An 18,070-nucleotide genomic window follows, 5' to 3' on the forward strand; every position below is an offset into this window, starting at 1 on the left:
TTGTACAGTGAAAGAGGTTCAAAGATGTACGTTTCCTGGTTTTGCTGCTACAACCTGCGTATCGGTATTTGTTTACCAGTGGTGCATGCTGTGAACGTGTGTCGTAGCTCCCACAGCCAACGATTCAATCGATGTCATCATTGTACAGTCTACATGCTTGTCGTATCCAACTTTCAACACTCCATGTCGCACAGTGTGATAAATGAATGATGGCAAAATCCTGCAGTGTATCCCGGGCTTAAGTGTGCCATATGAAACATTTAGAAACGTTATACGTTATTTTATTCATAAATGCAAAACAGATAAACTGCACTATACTGTATCTGTATGTGACCCTGTGAAATCCAGGCTAAAGTCGCAATCGAATTACAATAAGTTTGATTTCAATCATTATTTTTTGCTTTAATTCCAATCTTTTGCATGATCTCATTCAATCAATATTAAAGATATCAAGGTTATATTTTCACAGAAAGTTCTTTACATTGTGATGATTTTGTGTAAATCACTAAAAATAGCTGGGTTTTTACAGGCAGGGTGATATATATATATTGATGCAGAAGTCTAACAAGTTGGCAGAAATTCAAGTGTACTTAAATGTTTGCTCAAGGGAAGCATTAACCTTGTTGCTTTCATCCAGGTCCTTCAGCTACTGGCATTGGGCCATATGTTGATTTGACCTCAGGTGTCATTGGAGGAGGTGTGGTCAATGTTCTGTCCAATGATGCCTGTCTGAACACTCTTGCATTAAGAGAAAGAGAGAGAATACAATCACTACACTAATAAATCACTGGATTGCATGCTGAGCAAGGAAAAATCTCTTGCCATTCAAATGACTGATGAAGGAACATTGTCAGAATCCATCTACCATGAAGTCATGATCAATAATACTGCAGTGTGTTTGTGTGAGGTGATGATCAAGTCACAACAGTGTGTCAATGTGGCCGTCGAATGTCATTGATCGTACATGAACATACATATACAAGTGTTTCTTTAAAGGAATAGTCTACTCATTTTCAATATTAAAATATGTTATTACCTTAACTAAGAATTGTTGATACATCCCTCTATCATCTGTGTGCGTGCACGTAAGCGCTGGAGCGCGCTGCGACGCTTCGATAGCATTTAGCTTAGCCCCATTCATTCAATGGTATCATTTAGAGATAAAGTTAGAAGTGACCAAACACGTCAACGTTTTTCCTATTTAAGACGAGTAGTTATACGAGCAAGTTTGGTGGTACAAAATAAAACGTAGCGCTTTTCTAAGCGGATTTAAAAGAGGAGCTACATTTTATGGCGTAATAGCACTTTTGGGAGTACTTCGACTCTGCGCAGTAACACCCTCCCTCTCCCATTATGAGAGTGAGAAGGGAAGCGGACTTTTCAGGCGAGTCGAAGTACTCCCAAAAGTGCTATTACGCCATAAAATACAGTTCCTCTTTTAAATCTGCTTAGAAAAGCGCTACGTTTTATTTTGTACCACCAAACTTGCTCGTATAACTACTCGTCTTAAATAGGAAAAACGTTGATGTGTTTGGTCACTTCTAACTTTATCTCTAAATGGTACCATTGAATGAATGGGGCTAAGCTAAATGCTATCGAAGCGTCGCAGCGCGCTCCAGCGCTTACGTGCACGCACACAGATGATAGAGGGATGTATCAACAATTCTTAGTTAAGGTTATAACATATTTTAATATTGAAAATGAGTAGACTATTCCTTTAACTACAGTATGTGCATAGTGTCCCAGGTGTTGACTGTTATCTAACAGTGTGAAATCAAAGATAATACTGGGCAAAGCCACTTCAATGCTTCATAATTATCACTCACGAACAGTACAAACTTCCTAAGAGGACTTACTAAGAGCAAAAGTCTAATGCTGCGTACACACCAAAAGATAAACAGGGTGATTTTTCGGCCGATTTCCCCCCTTCCGACAATACTATCGGTGTCCCGAATATCTTGATGGTTCTACAGATTATCTTTTCAGATTTTCCCTTGGCGTGAGGTGTGTCTGAACCTGATCAGAAGAGCGTTGGAGCAGCCCCGATCGTGAATCGTAAATAATAAACTTGTTTAATATTTAGTATTTTGGGCGTAACATGCAATAAACCAATGAGAGTTTCAGCTCTCATCCCCTTTAAAAGCCAGTTGCGCTGACGCTATGTTTGATCCCTATTTAGATGACGGACTTTGTAAACTGAAAAACTAAGCGGAGGAAGAAGATCACCAGTTTAAAATTAATGTTAAATAATTGTGTTGTTTTTCACTTGTATTGAAATTGTTATTTTTCCATTAAAACCTGGAAAACCCGTATTCTTTTAGTCAGGGAAGTAAAAAAGCAGGCTTTTAATTGCTTTAAATGTATTGCTATCCAATATCATCAAAAATAATTTACAAGTATGTAAGAAAAGGTTTGTACTGTAAAAATACTTTATTTGTAACAAACAGGAGATAAAGAATTAACAAACGGCTCTCCGCAAGGTTCAGCACTTGGACAGCGTCAGTTTTTTTTAAGCATTACTTAAAAATGTTTCTCCATATCCACAGGTACAGAGTCATCAAATACAATAAATCCGTGAGGTAGCATTTTAAAAAAAAACATTTAAAAACAGATGCATTTGTTTAAAGCAAAGCATTTATTTACTAGCAGGCTGCAGGTGAAGCAGCTCTTTGTGCCTTCTAACATTCAATCCTTTAATCTTTCATATTTAAAAGCGTTTTTGTGCTGCTGTGCATTCATGTATGTGTTAAGCAAACCCCCGTTGTCGTCCCGTTTAGGCGCATATTACTAATGCGCTCTTTAAATTAGGGATGCACCGATATGGAAATTTTGGCCGATACCGATAACCGATAACTCTTTAAATTTGGGGGCCGATAACCGTTATCTATAGGCCGATAAATATTCATATTATTTTCACAAAGAAAAACTCGCAGACCGCAGACATCTTGTCTTTGCGCTAGACTAGCATACTCTTCTTAAGCCCGCAACACGTGTCATCTTCGTGCTATGTCATAGAAAGCACCAATCAAAACTCCACATGGCCAGCAATGAGCAAGTGAAGTGGTTCAACAAACCAAAATAATCCATAATTTATCGGCTTTCATTTATCGGCCTAATTTTGCTATCAGACCGATAACCGATAAAATTAAAAATAAGCAGTTATCGTCCGATAACGATATGTTGGCCGATATATCGTGCATCCCTACTTTAAATAACAAAAAAACATATTGCGCCATTGACTTTAGACTAGGTTTTTGTTGGTCAATGGCGTAGTCTATTTTAGTTGCCTCAAAATAGCAACGTGCCAACGATGCGCCTGAACACACCTCGTTTTAAGACCAGAACGCCCATGGGCGCAAAAACGGGCGCAAATGCATTTGCTATGTAAACAACGCGGCGCTAAACATGAAAATTATAATTGCGCAGGGTGGAAACTAGCAAAAGACATTTGCATCGCGCATTGCGCTGGGTGTAAGATAGAGCCCTATGATTTTTTATCCTCATGTTTGTGGTCTATTTTGAAAATCTTATAAGATGTAAAAAATCTTTTGGTGTGTACCCAGCATTAGTTATTTTATTCTGTACAGAGAAACAAACATACAGTTTCTGGACTGGTTAAGAAACATCAAATTCAAAAAATGTTATAGCAATGCAGTTGGACTGTAGGGTTGTCTGTAAGGTTCCTGACAGCACTTTTATTGGTAAACTGTCATAAAGGACCTGAGAGAACGGTAAGTTACCAGAAAATCAACATTAACAATAAAAGAAAGGTCTATGACCTAGAGGCAATGAAATTGAAAGATCGTTTTTGCCTAGTCACCTGCTAAAGTGCCTGTCTGGGAGCGTTTGGCTGCTTTTGTGTGACCTACATTTAAATATAAAGAGAGAGAGAGAGAGAGAGAGAGAGAGAGAGAGAGAGAGAGAGAGAGAGAGAAAATGAACAAAGCAAGGTGGATTAGGGATGTTCTGCTTTTGTCTATTTATACAACTGGGCAGGGGTTTATTGACACCTCACTATGTTCTCTGTCTATTTTGTAGCTAAAAATATGTACAGATTATAATTTGAGCAGCTCTTTTTGAAGGCAGAAAACATAACATCACTGCATTTTAATGTTTAAAAATGCTAATTTAAATGTAAAAAAGTGCTTTACACAGGCACAGTAGCTGTTATGTACATTCCAAACATCATTGTAAGTTTATTTAAAAGTAATATTTAAATATTTTAGGTGTTACCAACTAAAGTATTTTTTTTAAGTAAAGCAGCTTTCACTTTTTATAGTGCACTGTATACATAAATATGTCTCTGTCAAAATTACTGCGAATGAGCAATGTGCATATGTGGCAAGTTGTCCTAGTTTTATAGCAGCAAGAAACAAATTACAATACTGAATAACTACAAAAACATTGAACAAAACTTAGACAAATTATTACAGATTACAGTACAAAGCCAATATATTCCAGCTCAACTGTCCAAGACTTATTTTGAATATTTGTGAAATGCAATATGCTACAACATAATATGTGCACAGACCCGGTGTGTGTGTGTAAGATGTTATAGATGGTTGGTTCTCTTGTTAAGAGGGTTTATGTGGGCATTCCTTGGGTAAAGGTTTGGATGACTGACCCAATTAAAACTCGCCGCTGTTGACAGTTGTTGAAGTCACTTATGTGTGAGATAATCCCAATGCTCATTAACAGTACCGTGTGCCAGCAAGTGTATGTGTGTGTACAGTAGCTGTGTGTGCGCACAAAAGCGGCAGCATGTGCAGGAGATTCACGTGGTGAGGTTGAGCTCACTATAGCGGAGAATCTGGGCTCCGTTGTTGCCTGGTTACAAGATTAAACCCAGAACCCTATAAACAGGATCTACTTTTTTTCTTTATTTTTTATCCCTGCAAAACATGCATACTAATTTTATAGTTTAATGAAGCAGTGTAATGGAAATTTGAGGTGCATTAAATGTGATGCAAGCAGGTGTATGTCAGATGTAGGTGTCTTGACCTAAAAATATGGAGAATAATCAGACAAAACTGTATTGACGGGGATTATGAGAGATCTGAGGGTGAAAATGCTTGATATTACTAAGGATCGGTTAAGATCAAGTGTGTCATTTGCAAGCATTGCTTTTCCACATCTTGAGATTCTTCATTTGGATTCTGGGACTTCAGGTATTTGAGTCACAGAGAATTAGTAAGAAGTTCTTTAGAGTTTCTAAAGCGCAAAATTTTAATTTTCTAAATTATTATCTTTTGTCTAGTTTTCTTGTAAAAGTATCTAAATATTCTTAGAAGAAATTTACATATTTACTTATTTAGAGCACAGGAAACCTATCTTCTGAGCATTATGTTTATTTTATATTGTTTTATTTAAAAATCTTATATACGCTCACAAGAAAAATAAAGTTAATTAAAAAACATCTTATCTGACACAATTTATTGTATATGTTAAATGCAGAGGTCACATTTTGAGTATGGGCTACCATACTTGACAATCATGTCACTGTCATTTGTACATAAATGTGTAAAATGTCTTAATTTATGCATTTTTACATTAAATTTAAATAGTTTCTGTTGGTCAACTTGTAGAGCATTGCATTAGTAGCACAAATATCCTAGGTTTTATTCCACATATTGATTGAATGCACTTTAGATACACTTTAAAAAGTTGGATAAACTTTAAAAAATTACTTAAATTGGTAATACGTTTAAGTTTAAGAATAAATGTAATTATTTTGCCTATACTGAAAAAAAATGATTCATTTAATTTACTTAAATTTTTTAAGGTAAGTGGTTGCAATCAATTTATTTAAGCTACATTTAAACAAAAGTTTTTCATTTTATTTTACTTTACTAATATTTTTTGTTTAAAATAATCTAAAGGTGTATATTGTTAATATATCTGCCTATAATGGATAGATATTCACACATTCATCCATCCATGATCCTTTATCTAACAATCCTTGTTTTGTGCATCAACGCATATAAATGTTTTTTTGAAAGGGCTGCACAATTAAGACAAAAAATCATAATTGTAAGTTATTTCCCCTGATATTGTATTAACAATTATTATTTTGAATAATAGTATTGACATTGTTTTAGTTTCATTATCATTGTATACCTGAGGCTTTATTTTAACACTGTGATACAACTAACCCTGCTATGTAAAAATGTTTTCAATCCCACCTACTAGTTGCTGACATGCTTTAAAATGGTGTTATGTTTAGGTAACAAGTGATTAAAATAATACAAGGTTGGATTTGGTGACTTACACACCTAACTCAGAAATCAAAAAAACTAAGATGAAGAAATTCACTTCCATGCTTCCAAAACACTCTTTGTTCAATATCTTAACCAAAACACATCAAAACTTTTCATAAATTCACAGATCATCATCTTCTGAAAGTAAGAGAAAAAGACTAAAAGACCAAAAGCTCGACCCATGTAAAGTAACCATGTTACAATTAACCCTGCATTAGTTTGTGCTTCGCGCATCGTATGTTTAAACTGAATCCAAGTAGTTAATTTGTATTTATGGCTGGCTGAAACAGTTTGGCCCAAGCCAAAACACATCTTTGCCACCATCTCTACCCTTCTTCCCTCTTTCTGACCCATCCTCACCCACATTCCCATTGATCAACGGCTGTCAGTTACCCATGTGGAAAAAGGCTCTGAGCTCCAGAGATTACCAAAAAACAAAACAAACAAGAATGCTGTTTTCCCCACATTAAGAGATTCTCTGCACCACGGAAGAAAGTGTCTGCCACTATCATTTCTGCCAATTACCTCCAGCCCCCTCAGGCATCTCCAGTTTCCACGGTAACTCACTGCACCCATTCTAGCTGGGATGCGCATCACCATGGCAACTGGAATCGAGGCCCGGTACCCTGTGTCCGTAGCTTGTCTTCGCGATGACAGGACGGACCACACTCATTACTGAAGGGCTCATGCTGAGGCAAGGAGAACCTTAGATCATCTGACCCAATTATGGCAAATATCCAGACAGACTAGTTTTAACTTGTTCATGCCTGCTGTGCAAAGATAACTTTCAACACACAGACCTGAGAACTGTCATTGTTCTATTACAGCACAGATTCAAATCTCATTTCAGCAAAGTACTCTCAAGGTACATTTTGATGAGTTTTATGAGTCAACGGAGGATGCAAATGATGCTGCAATTCACAATAAAGTACCTCTAAAGTCTTAAATGACTCAGAATATGTGACGCACGGTATTCACAAAGCTGCACAGCTCAGTTCAGAAATACAAACTGTGTAAACAGTCGGAAACTACAATGCCGTTGCAGTGCCTTGAAATGCTAAACAAGTTTTTACAAGAAAGCAGGGTATATTGAGACTAACATGAATCACCGCTTTCGTAATACACTTTAATCCCATAGAAGAACAGTGTTTCCTAAAGACCCTTAAAGTCAAAGGTTCATAAAAGAATCACTTCTTCTTTCATAATCCACAAACCCTTTCACAACAACGAACCTTTGTGACATACCAGTTTATATAAATGTATGTCATTTTATGTCAAATAACATTTCTATAGAAAAGATGACATGCTTACTTTTATAGACTGTTGAAATTGTTAAAATGTTTGATGTAGGCTACTTGCTGACATGGACTACAGCTTGAAAACAAGAGTTTCAAAATGTTTCTTAAAATTTCCTAAAGGTACTTAAGACATGAAAGTACGTTATATTGAGACTAGCACACCAAAGATAAAACACAAAAGCCATAGATACTAATAAAAATATAAAGCAAATTTGACTTTTATATTGAGCTTAGCTTAATGTAAGTTGCGTTAGGGATAAACTGTGCTGAAACAAAGTTTCCAGTATTAGTTCACAGGCAGGATATTGTATCAAACTGTACTGTGTGCCTATAGCAACCTGGAGGCTTCTGCCATAGGCAATACAAAAATCACTCTGTCTACCTCTCTCATTTTTTAAACACTATGGGCTGGTTACCAGTTTCAAGGTATAGTGAGGTTTAAAGAGTCAAGGGGCCCTATTTTAACGATCTGAAACGCAAGTGCGAAGCGCAAAGCGCAAGTGACTTTGTGGGTGGATCTTGGGTGCTGTTGTTATTTTCCCGGCAGGAGAAATAACTCTTGCGCCAGGCACAAATCAATAAGGGGTTGGTCTGAAGTAGGTTCATTATTCATAGGTGTGGTTTGGGCGTAACCTCAAATAAACCAATCAGAACGCTATCCAACATTCCCTTTAAACGCAAGGGCGCAAGTTCCATGGCGGGTTGCTATTATTATGACGGATTTACCAGGCACACGCCAGGAGCGGTTCACAGCCGAGGAGACCCACGTTCTTGTAAGAGCAGTCAAAGACAGAGAAGTTGTTTTGTATGGGGATGGGAGAAACCTGCCCAAATCAGCGTCGGTTAAACAGGCGTGAGAGGAAATAGCCACAATTGTCTCATCAGCTGGCATCCCCAGGACGTTGCGCCAAGCGCTACAATGATGTCAGGAGACAGGAAAATCCCAAGCTTGCCAGCATAAATCGGGCCCGCCGTGTAACGGGAGGTGGATCTGCCTCTACACAGGACCTGACGCCAGCAGAGGACATCGCTGCGTCCACGCTCAACGCTGAAAGGGTTTGGGGGCTTTGAAATCGGAAACGCAAGCAAGGTCCAACCCCAAAGTACAGTTACAAATCAAGTTCATATACATTAAGGTTTCTTATGAAAACATTTTGATTATTATTTACATAAAACAGTAATACAGCCACACAACAAACTTATGCAAATAACGATTAAAATATTTTCATGAGAATTTTTTAACGCAGCCACACAATAAATAAAAACTATCACAACAATGCTCACCACTATGATTTCCCTTATCTCATGTGTTAATATTTTTATTGCAACAATTTTTGATTTGGAAAAATAACTGTTGCATCTGTGTAGATTAGATAAGCAAAGTGTGTGCGCGTTGTGCACGCTATACATTATGGTCAAGCATGCGCCCTTAAAATAGTATAATGAACCACGCGCAACGCGCCACTGACTTTAGACTAGTTTTTTTTTGGTCAGTGGCGCAATTGTTTTTTGAAACTTCAAAATAGCATCAGGGATGGTTTGCGCCGCAACACGCCTCCTTTTTTTGCGCTGAACCGCCCTAGTTTGCCGACGTGTGTCTGTGGAGGGAAAAACCCGCTGTGCACCGGTGCAAAATACGAATGATGCATGCGTCACTGACAAAGTCAATTGCACCGGGTGCAAGATAGGGCCCAAGGTTTCAAAACCACTAAAATTTTCTGTGACCATTTTTAAGGTATGAAGTTGTGTTAACACAAAATGAAATAAATCATTGTAATTTGATGTTTACTATTTTATTTTACAAAAAAAAACATTTTTTGAAAGAAAATTATCATTTAAAGGCTTTATTTTTACCTGGTATACATGTTGTATCTTGTTTAAATATAACATATTGTGTCCAGTTGAAAAGCTGTAGTTTGTATACGCAGACATTTGAAAACACATTTTAGTGTTGCAATGGCAATACTGCAACAACGTACAGTAAAACCATGGTATTTTTGCTTAAGGTTATCATACCACTAAAATTACATTGTGGCTCTTGCCTAACTGACAACCAGTGTCTCTCTGCATGTTATTTCTTACCAGTGATGTGCGGGTTGATCCAAAATGAGCGGGTGCCTGCGGTCATCCGCGGTTACGAGTCATCCAAAAAATATTTGTGATGACATTCGGGTCGCGGTCAGTTGGGTCGTTTGAAATAAAGATGCCAATGAACTATTTTAAACAATAACTACTTTTAAAAATGCGGGATAGGAAATGCGTCGGAACAATATATTTTTTTCCGGTCCAAGTTGCGGGCGGGTTAGTTGAAAACGTTGGTCGGGTGCGGGTTGTTTATACATTGACCCGTGCATCACTGGTTCTTACATCTTATTTAAAGGGGACATTTCACAGTTTTTTTTAAGTGCACCAATTTCTTTGCTAAAAAAACAATGTTATGTTGTGTATTTGGTATAATAAAATGTGTTTGCGTGGTTTATGGTTAAAAAACACATTATTTTCCACATTCCGTACATTTTTGTAGCTCCAGATATACTGCTTTCCTCAAACGCATAAATTTTGTACAAAACTTGTTGATCTGAAAAGATCTGTGTCCCTGATTGGCCAGCTAATCTGTACGTTGGGATTCGCCTGAATACCTCTGACGTCAGCCAGAAATGTGACGCTCCTTACCATGTTTGAAAGATTCGCTCACAATGCAACTCTAACAGGAGTTAAAGGAATATTAAATTTTCTTAAAAGAAAAATCCAGATAATTTACTCACCACCATCTCATCCAAAATGTTGATGTCTTTCTTTTTTCAGTCGAGAAGAAATTATGTTTTTTGAGGAAAACATTGCAGGATTTTTCTCATTTTAATGGACTTTAATAGACACCAACAATTAATACTTAACTCAACACTTAACAGTTTTTTTCAACGGAGTTTCAAAGGACTATAAACAATCCCAAACGATTGTAATTTTTGACAATAAAAATAACAAATATACACTTTTAAAGCACAACTTCTCGTCTATTTTCAATAGGAAAACTGTCAACAAACAGTAAAGCATTACATAGTGCAAATAATAACCCTATCAATCTGTTTGCTGGAGATGACAGTTGACCGAAACATCAGGAAAATTCATGAGAGAACATGTCTGAAGAAAGTTCTCTGAGAGATACGTAGAGAAGCGCAGAAGGAGAGCGAGCGTACAGCTATTTTTGATCACACTATGAAATATTCACTGAGCTCTTCATGATGAAATAGCTTTCATACTTTCTCTCATCTGCCCCAGTGTCTCTCATTTTCCTGCGGTCTTCTCATCTCCCACATACTTTCTCAGCAGCTTTCTTATATTTAGGGTTTGAAAAATGGGTCTGTGTTTTAATGTATTAAACTGTCACTCACGCCTTCACTAAAACAACTTCATTACAAAGAATTTGGGCCAAATGCCATTATTATCAAGCAGGCATGCGCACGCTTTAGGAAGAATCTGGTTGAAGGACAATGTGCATTGTAATTAGAAAACTGTTTTTGGATGGTGGATCGGCCTTTACTGCGTGCTTGATATCTGTGTGTCAGGCGTTCATCTGTTTGGGAAAAATGTATCTCAAGCCTCTTTTATCACATCGATGTCTTGACCACAAAGAAAGGGCCATTATCCAAAAATATTCACAAAATGCTTTTTTAAGATCCCAGATATATTTAACAAAAGCCACAGGGATTATTCACGCAAGTTGCAATGTCAAAAACTTAAAATTGTATGAGACATTGATGTAACTTAATAATTTAATAATATGTTAATACAAGCAAACAAAAAAACTACAGTATCGGTTACTGTAACGCAAGGTCCAATCTTTGTCTTGGTTAAAAATATACAAAAATTAGTTATTGAGCAAGTTCATATAAACAATGTTAAAAACTATCCCTACTTTACCGTGAAATTCGCAACGGTCAGCTTATGATTTATAATTTGAGCTGTTGTATAAGATTTCTTTGACTTCTACCTTTCTTGACTTTAAAAGGGCAGTGTGTAAATATTAGCGGCATCCAGTGGTGAGGTTGCGAATTGCAACCAACGGCTCAGTCCACTGCTCGTCCCCCGTTTTGAAACGCATAAAGAAGCTATGGTACCCGCCACTGGAAAAACATGTAATTGACGGATACATCTTAGTAAAAAAAATGTCCGTTAAGGGCTTCTATAGAAACATGGCGGCACAAAATGGCGACTTCCACGTAAGGGGACCCTCTGTGTATGTAGATAAAAAAGTCTCATTCTAAGGTAATAAAAACTTAAGATCATTATAAAAAGGTCTTTATACACACCTGATAATATAGTTTTGTACATTATTTTGCATTTCTGTCAAGAGATCCTTCTAAAAATTACACACTGCACCTTTAACTCACATAAAGTTAAGAAAGTAGATAAACCTGCAGTTTTCCTTTTCAAACAGAGATGGCGATAGAGAGGCAAACTACGAATTGTGGCTTTAACATGCCAACTCTGGCAGTACACAAAATAAACCCATGGAGGCGAGTCTGTCTCCACATTTCAAAACTTTACCACATGCCAATGGAGACATCTTACAGCATCCCACATATGCTCGGGCCTTGCCGCGTGTCATTCGAGTCGCTGTTACGAGTCCATTAGACGCGCACGCCGACGGCTCGCTTCTGACTGAGAGAGGCAGGTGCTCGCAAATAGAGAAGGAAGCTTTGTGCCAAAATAAAGAAAGTGAGGGGTGGAAGAGAAGACGGGGATGAATTGAGACAGAAAAAGAGATTCGCAGAGCAGTGAAAAGACAGTCGTGATGAGCGAGTTCGACTGCATTTGTGATTGACAGGTGGGGGAAGAGTCAGAATTATGTAATCTCATTAGGTCATAAAATTACTTAGAATTACGCCCTCCAACTAGAACATATCACATCAAGTATTTATCATGTTCGCCGAAACTTTAGAGGAACACTAAGTACTATTACCGCTAGAATATAAATCATCCATCTGTGCTGTGTGAATATTTTGCCTACTACTCTCAGGAAAAAGGTACAAAAGCTGTCACTGGAATGTTAGTACCTAAATTTGTACCTCAAAGGTACATATTAAGACCTTTTTAAAGAAAACCACTCCAGTGACACCTTTTATACCTTTATTAATTTTTTGGCTCTACTGTATATTTTACTTTTATTACATTTTATTTTTATTATGGATCATTAACATGGTGCAGATGAAATGCACTGTATAAGTCAACCTAATTTTAGATTCACACACACACACATGTACAGTAACTTTATCGTACATGAATTTACATGCACACGGTAGCCCAAATAAGCTCCCAAAGTTTAGAGAGGGCGAGCTGCACGAAACAGTTCCCATAGCAACAGTCTCTTCCTGCTACCTCTCCTTCTCTCGCTTTCTCGGCTCATTGTAAATGTATCCTATATGAATTACTAAACTGACAGGCGCAGCCCCCCAAACCTGCCACAAATTTGAACAATTTGGAGTGTTACTTAAAAAGTACATAATTTCCTTGCTCGTGTAATGGTAGCAGCCTGATATCTCATCATTCTAGGATATTTCAGCTACTTTATACTGTAAACACACAGAGATTTTGGGTTTGGTGTTGCAGAGAGAAGCCATTCTCCCTGAGGGGCTTTACTAATTACTGCTGATGAGGCTTCCAAATTGATCCGTCACAAGCTAATGCATCCATTATTAATGCATGACAGCGCTCACTTAACACACATGGCCAAACTTTAATTGTGCATGCACACTTTGTGTGTTTATATGGAGTGCATGTAATGTAATGAAAGAAAGCAAGTAAGAGAATAAACGTCTGCAGGCTTTAACACTGAAGATTCTGTGGGACAAGACAAACATGAGCAAACATCAAGGGTGTGTGTATGTGTGTGCTCTGTGTGTGTTTACACTATGGAAAGAAAGAAAGAAAGAAAGAAAGAAAGAAAGAAAGAAAGAAAGAAAGAAAGAAAGAAAGAAAGAAAGAAAGAAAGAAAGAAAGAAAGAAAGAAAGAAAGAAAGAAAGAAAGAAAGAAAGAAAGAAAGAAAGAAAGAAAGAAAGAAAGAAAGAAAGAAAGAAAGAAAGAAAGACGAAAGGAATGACGGAAGACGGACGGACAGACGGAACAAATGAACAAAAGCAGAAAGTAAAGAAAGAAAGAAGGACAAGTAGGAAGGAAGAAATGAAAGACAAGAAAAGGAAAGGAAGATGTAACTAACAAACTAACGAATGAAGCAAAGAAAGAAAGATTGAAATAAAGAAAGACGGAACGAACGATCAAACTAAGCAAATAAAGAAATCGGGGTGGACGGATGAAGAAAGGAAGGAAAATAAATTTTGAGAGAACATGAGAATCTGTCTTTCTGCCCCCCATTCCCAAAGAGGGCAGCCAGTACTGACTCACACTGAACGAACGAAAGAAAGAACAAAAGAATCTTTATTGGAAGGAAGGAAGGAAGGAAGGAAGGGAAGAAGAGGGAAGAAAGAAAGAGGAGGAAAATAAGATGAAAGAAAGAAGAAAAGGAAAGAAAGAGAACGAAGGAAGAAAGGAATGAAGAAAAGGAGAAGGGAAAGAGTAGGAAAGAAAGACGAAACAAACGAATGGATGAAGCAAAGGAAGAAAGAACGAAAGAAAGAACGAAAGAAAGAACGAAAGAAAGAACGAAAGAAGGATGGAACAAATAAACAAATGAAGCAAATAAAGATAGATAGATGGAAAGAAAGATAGATAGATGGAAAGAAAGATAGATAGATGGAAAGAAAGAATAGGGAAGAAAGAAAGAGGAGGAAAAGAAGAGGAAAGAAGGAAGAAAGGTAGAAGGAAAGAAAGAAAAAAGGAAAGAAAGAGAACGAAGGAAGGAAGGAATGAAGAAAGGTAGAAGAGAAAGAGTTGGAAAGAAAGAAAGAAAGAAAGAAAGAAAGAAAGAAAGAAAGAACAAAAGAAAGAACGAAAGAAAGAACGAAAGAAGGATGGAACAAATAAACAAATGAAGCAAATAAAGAAAGATAGATGGAAAGAAAGAAAGAAAGAAAGAAAGAAGGAAAGAAAGAAAGAAAGATTGACTAAAAGGAAGGATGGAAGAAAAAAATAATTCAGGAAAGAAAGAAAAAAAAAAAGAATTGAAGAAAGAAAGAAAAAAGAAGGATGGAACAAATGAAGCAAATAAAGAAAGATAAATAAATGGAAAGGAAGAAAGAAAAAAGAAGGAAGGAAAGAAGGAGGAACGAACAAAGGGACAACAAAAAGAAAGAAGGAAAGAAAAAAAGGGAAAAAGAATGAAGGAACGAAGAAAGGAGGGAAAGAAAGACGTAACAAATGAACAAATGAAGCAAAAAAAGAAAGAAAGAATGAATGAAGCAAAGAATTACAAAGAAAGAAAGAAAATAAAGAAAGAAAGAATTGAAGAAAGAAAGAAAGGAAGGAAAGAAAGAATTCAAGAAAGAAAGAAGGAAGGAAAGAAGGAGGAAGGAACAAACGAAGCGAGGAAAGAAAGAAAGAAAGAAAGATGGACGAAAGGAATGACGGAAGACGGACGGACAGACAGACGAAACAAATGAACAAAAGCAGAAAGTAAAGAAAGAAAGAAGGACAAGTAGGAAGGAAGAAAGAAAAGACAAGAAAAGGAAGATGTAACTAACAAACTAACGAACAAAGCAAAGAAAGAAAGAATGAAATAAAGAAAGACAGAACGAGCGATCAAGCTAAGCAAATAAAGAAAGCGGGGTGGACGGATGAAGAAAGGAAGGAAAAGAAATTTTTGGGAGAAAATGAGAATCTGTCTTTCTGCCCCCCATTCCCAAAAAGAGGGCAGCCAGTACTGACTCACACTGCTGCTCTGTTGAACTGAACTACTAATGGATTTATGGATACTCAAATAGAATCTGTTATAATATTAACACTCCAACCATCTAAATCCATCTGACCTAAACCTGAGAGAGAAATCCAGCCTGCAGTGATGCCAACTGAATCAGATTTCTGTGCCTCACAAACACAGGACCTCATCCAGAAAAACAGCATTACAGAGCAGATTAAGACCTTCAATTTTCAGAGGGATGCTTTTGGGAATAAAACCGAAGGTCTATTATGGTAAGAAGGGGAAGGAGTCCAGCCTGCGGCGTTACATCACCCATCCTGGGGGACATTTTAATCAGCGTGGACATGGGCTGCACTAGTACAGTTTGGTAGACTTACCGCCTGTCAATCAGTCTGTCGCCTGCAGTATACTAGGGAAGTTTGGCAGATTAAAGTCAAGGTCAATGCTGACAGAACATATGTACAGAGGAAGTACACATGAGAGGAAAAGATTTTAGAGAAATTATTCAATGCTGGGATTTTGACTCTCAGTGTCCGTTTCATCCATGTGTGATCACCAAAGAAAGTGATATTTAATTTTAAAAGAATTTAAATTATTTAAATAATCTCATATTTACAACCCATTAGAGTGCACTCATAGACACTATATTGGTTAGTCCAATGGTTTTATTTGTCCATATTTTACCAAACCATGGGTTTAAACCAAAAAGCTATTTGAAGCCAATAGGTGCTAAACGCTGATTGGCTGTTTAATCTGTAAATTCCTAAAAGTGTGTTTACAGTAAGTTAAGTGCAGCGTTGAGCATCGGAAAATGTTTCTGGGTTTTATCCCCAAGGAACACATAGCCTACTGATAAAATCCATAACTTGTATTAACTGTGAGTCGGTGTGGATGAAAGTGTTTGCAAAATGCATAAATGTAAATCTCATCTGATTTCTCTGTTGAAAAATTCACCAAGCATGAATTCGGTTGATTGGACTGGGAGGGTGAGCTTGGCTTTCATTAGTAAATCCCTCTGCAGAGCTGTTTGCTAGTCTGCCTTGAGAGCTTATTAGGTGGTTTTACTCCTGAACCGATTAGATTTCCTTTGCCGAACGAGACCGAAAACATACAGACTGTACAAAATCCATCAGCAGATGTGCTGCAATATACAACAACAAAAATCATTAGTATTATCTGTGCATGTATGCATGTGTGCGTCTGCCTGTCTTTAAGAGTTTTTAAAAGTGCACATTGTGCAGATCTGCCTGGATGGGTTTATAAAAACTGCTTTTTATGTTATTATTTAGTATTTCTGTGCTTCGGGTTTAAAAAAAAAAATCACCACCAAACATATGGATCTAACAGCAGATTAACAGATAAATAGAATATAACATTTCTTATCCAGTCCAATATTCTACTTTTAAAGGATTAGTCAATTTTCTTAAAAAATCCAGATAATTTACTCACCACCATGCCATCCAAAATGTTGACGTCCCTCCTTCAGTCGAGAAGAAATTATGTTTCTCGAGGAAAACACCCCAGGACTTTTCTCATTTTAATGGACTTTAATGGACCCCAACACTTAACAGTTTTAAAGCAGCTAAAAATTACAGTTTCAAAAGACTCTAAATGATCCCAAACAAGGCATAAGGGTCTTATCTAGCAAAACGATTGTCATTTTTGGCAAGAAAAATAAAAAAGATGCACTTTTAAACCACAACTTCTCGTCTTCCTCCAGCTGTTTTGACGCGCCAGCACAACCTCACGTAATTGCATAATGACGTTGAAAGGTCACGTGTTACATATATGAAACGCACATTTGCGGACCATTTTAAACAATAAACTGACACAAAGACATTAATTAGTATCTTTCGCCATACAACAGCGTCTGAACGCTCCTCTTTCTCCACACTTGTAAACACTGGGGCGTAGTTTCGCAAACGTCATCCGTGACCTCTTGACGTGATGACGTATACGCACAACCGGCGCAACGTCATAGAATGTCTCTGAACAGGTTCACGCCCACTTTTGGGGGAAATCGCACTAGACGTTCCATTGGCTTCCATTCAAAATAGCGGAACAAAGCAACCTTCGTACACAGCCGGCAGGCGTAAATAACTTTTGAAATCACTCAGATTGGAAATGTTGAGTGGTTGTCTGTCCACCCTGCCGGCCATGGAGCGCGAGGGATAGGTTGACATATTTAATTTGGTCAATATAAAAACATGTCTCTTTCATTCTCCCAGCATCAAATTTGTGTAAGCTTTATATTGACCAAATTGGATGTGTTGGTGTACCTTTCGCGCTCTGTGGCGGGCAGGATGGACGGATGGGTACTCGGCATGTTTGATCTGAGTGATTTCATAAGTTGTTTGCGCCTGCCGGCTGTGTGGAAACGTTGCTTTGTTCCGCTGTTTTGAATGGAAGCCAATGGACGCGCTGCTTTTTTATCCCCCGAAAAGGGGCGGTGACGAAATTTACAGTCAAGTTCCCGGATGTGCCGGTTGTCCGTATTGCGTGGTCGCGCTGATGCGTCACATGACCAGAGGAAGACGAGAAGTTGTGGTTTGAAAGTGCATATTTCTTATTTTTCTTGCCAAAAATGACAATCGTTTCGCTAGATAAGACCCTTGTGCCTCATTTGGGATCATTAAGAGTCCTTTGAAACTGCAATTTTAAACTGCATTAAAAAATGGGGTCCATTAAAGTCCATTAAAATGAG

At 37.5% G+C, this 18,070-nt stretch overlaps 1 protein-coding gene across 1 annotated transcript in view; it reads right to left on the reverse strand.

The window, feature by feature from the left end:
* The window catches only part of chrnd (cholinergic receptor, nicotinic, delta (muscle)), a 48,381-nt gene that overhangs the window by 26,893 nt on the left and 3,418 nt on the right, over positions 1-18,070 (reverse strand). The window contains exon 2 of the mRNA XM_073863894.1: positions 620-738. The gene's annotated coding sequence lies outside the window, so the exon portion shown is untranslated. The remainder of the gene's footprint in view (positions 1-619; positions 739-18,070) is intronic.

The sequence above is a fragment of the Misgurnus anguillicaudatus genome, chromosome 25, assembly GCF_027580225.2.
Source record: "Misgurnus anguillicaudatus chromosome 25, ASM2758022v2, whole genome shotgun sequence".
Lineage (NCBI taxonomy): Eukaryota > Metazoa > Chordata > Actinopteri > Cypriniformes > Cobitidae > Misgurnus > Misgurnus anguillicaudatus.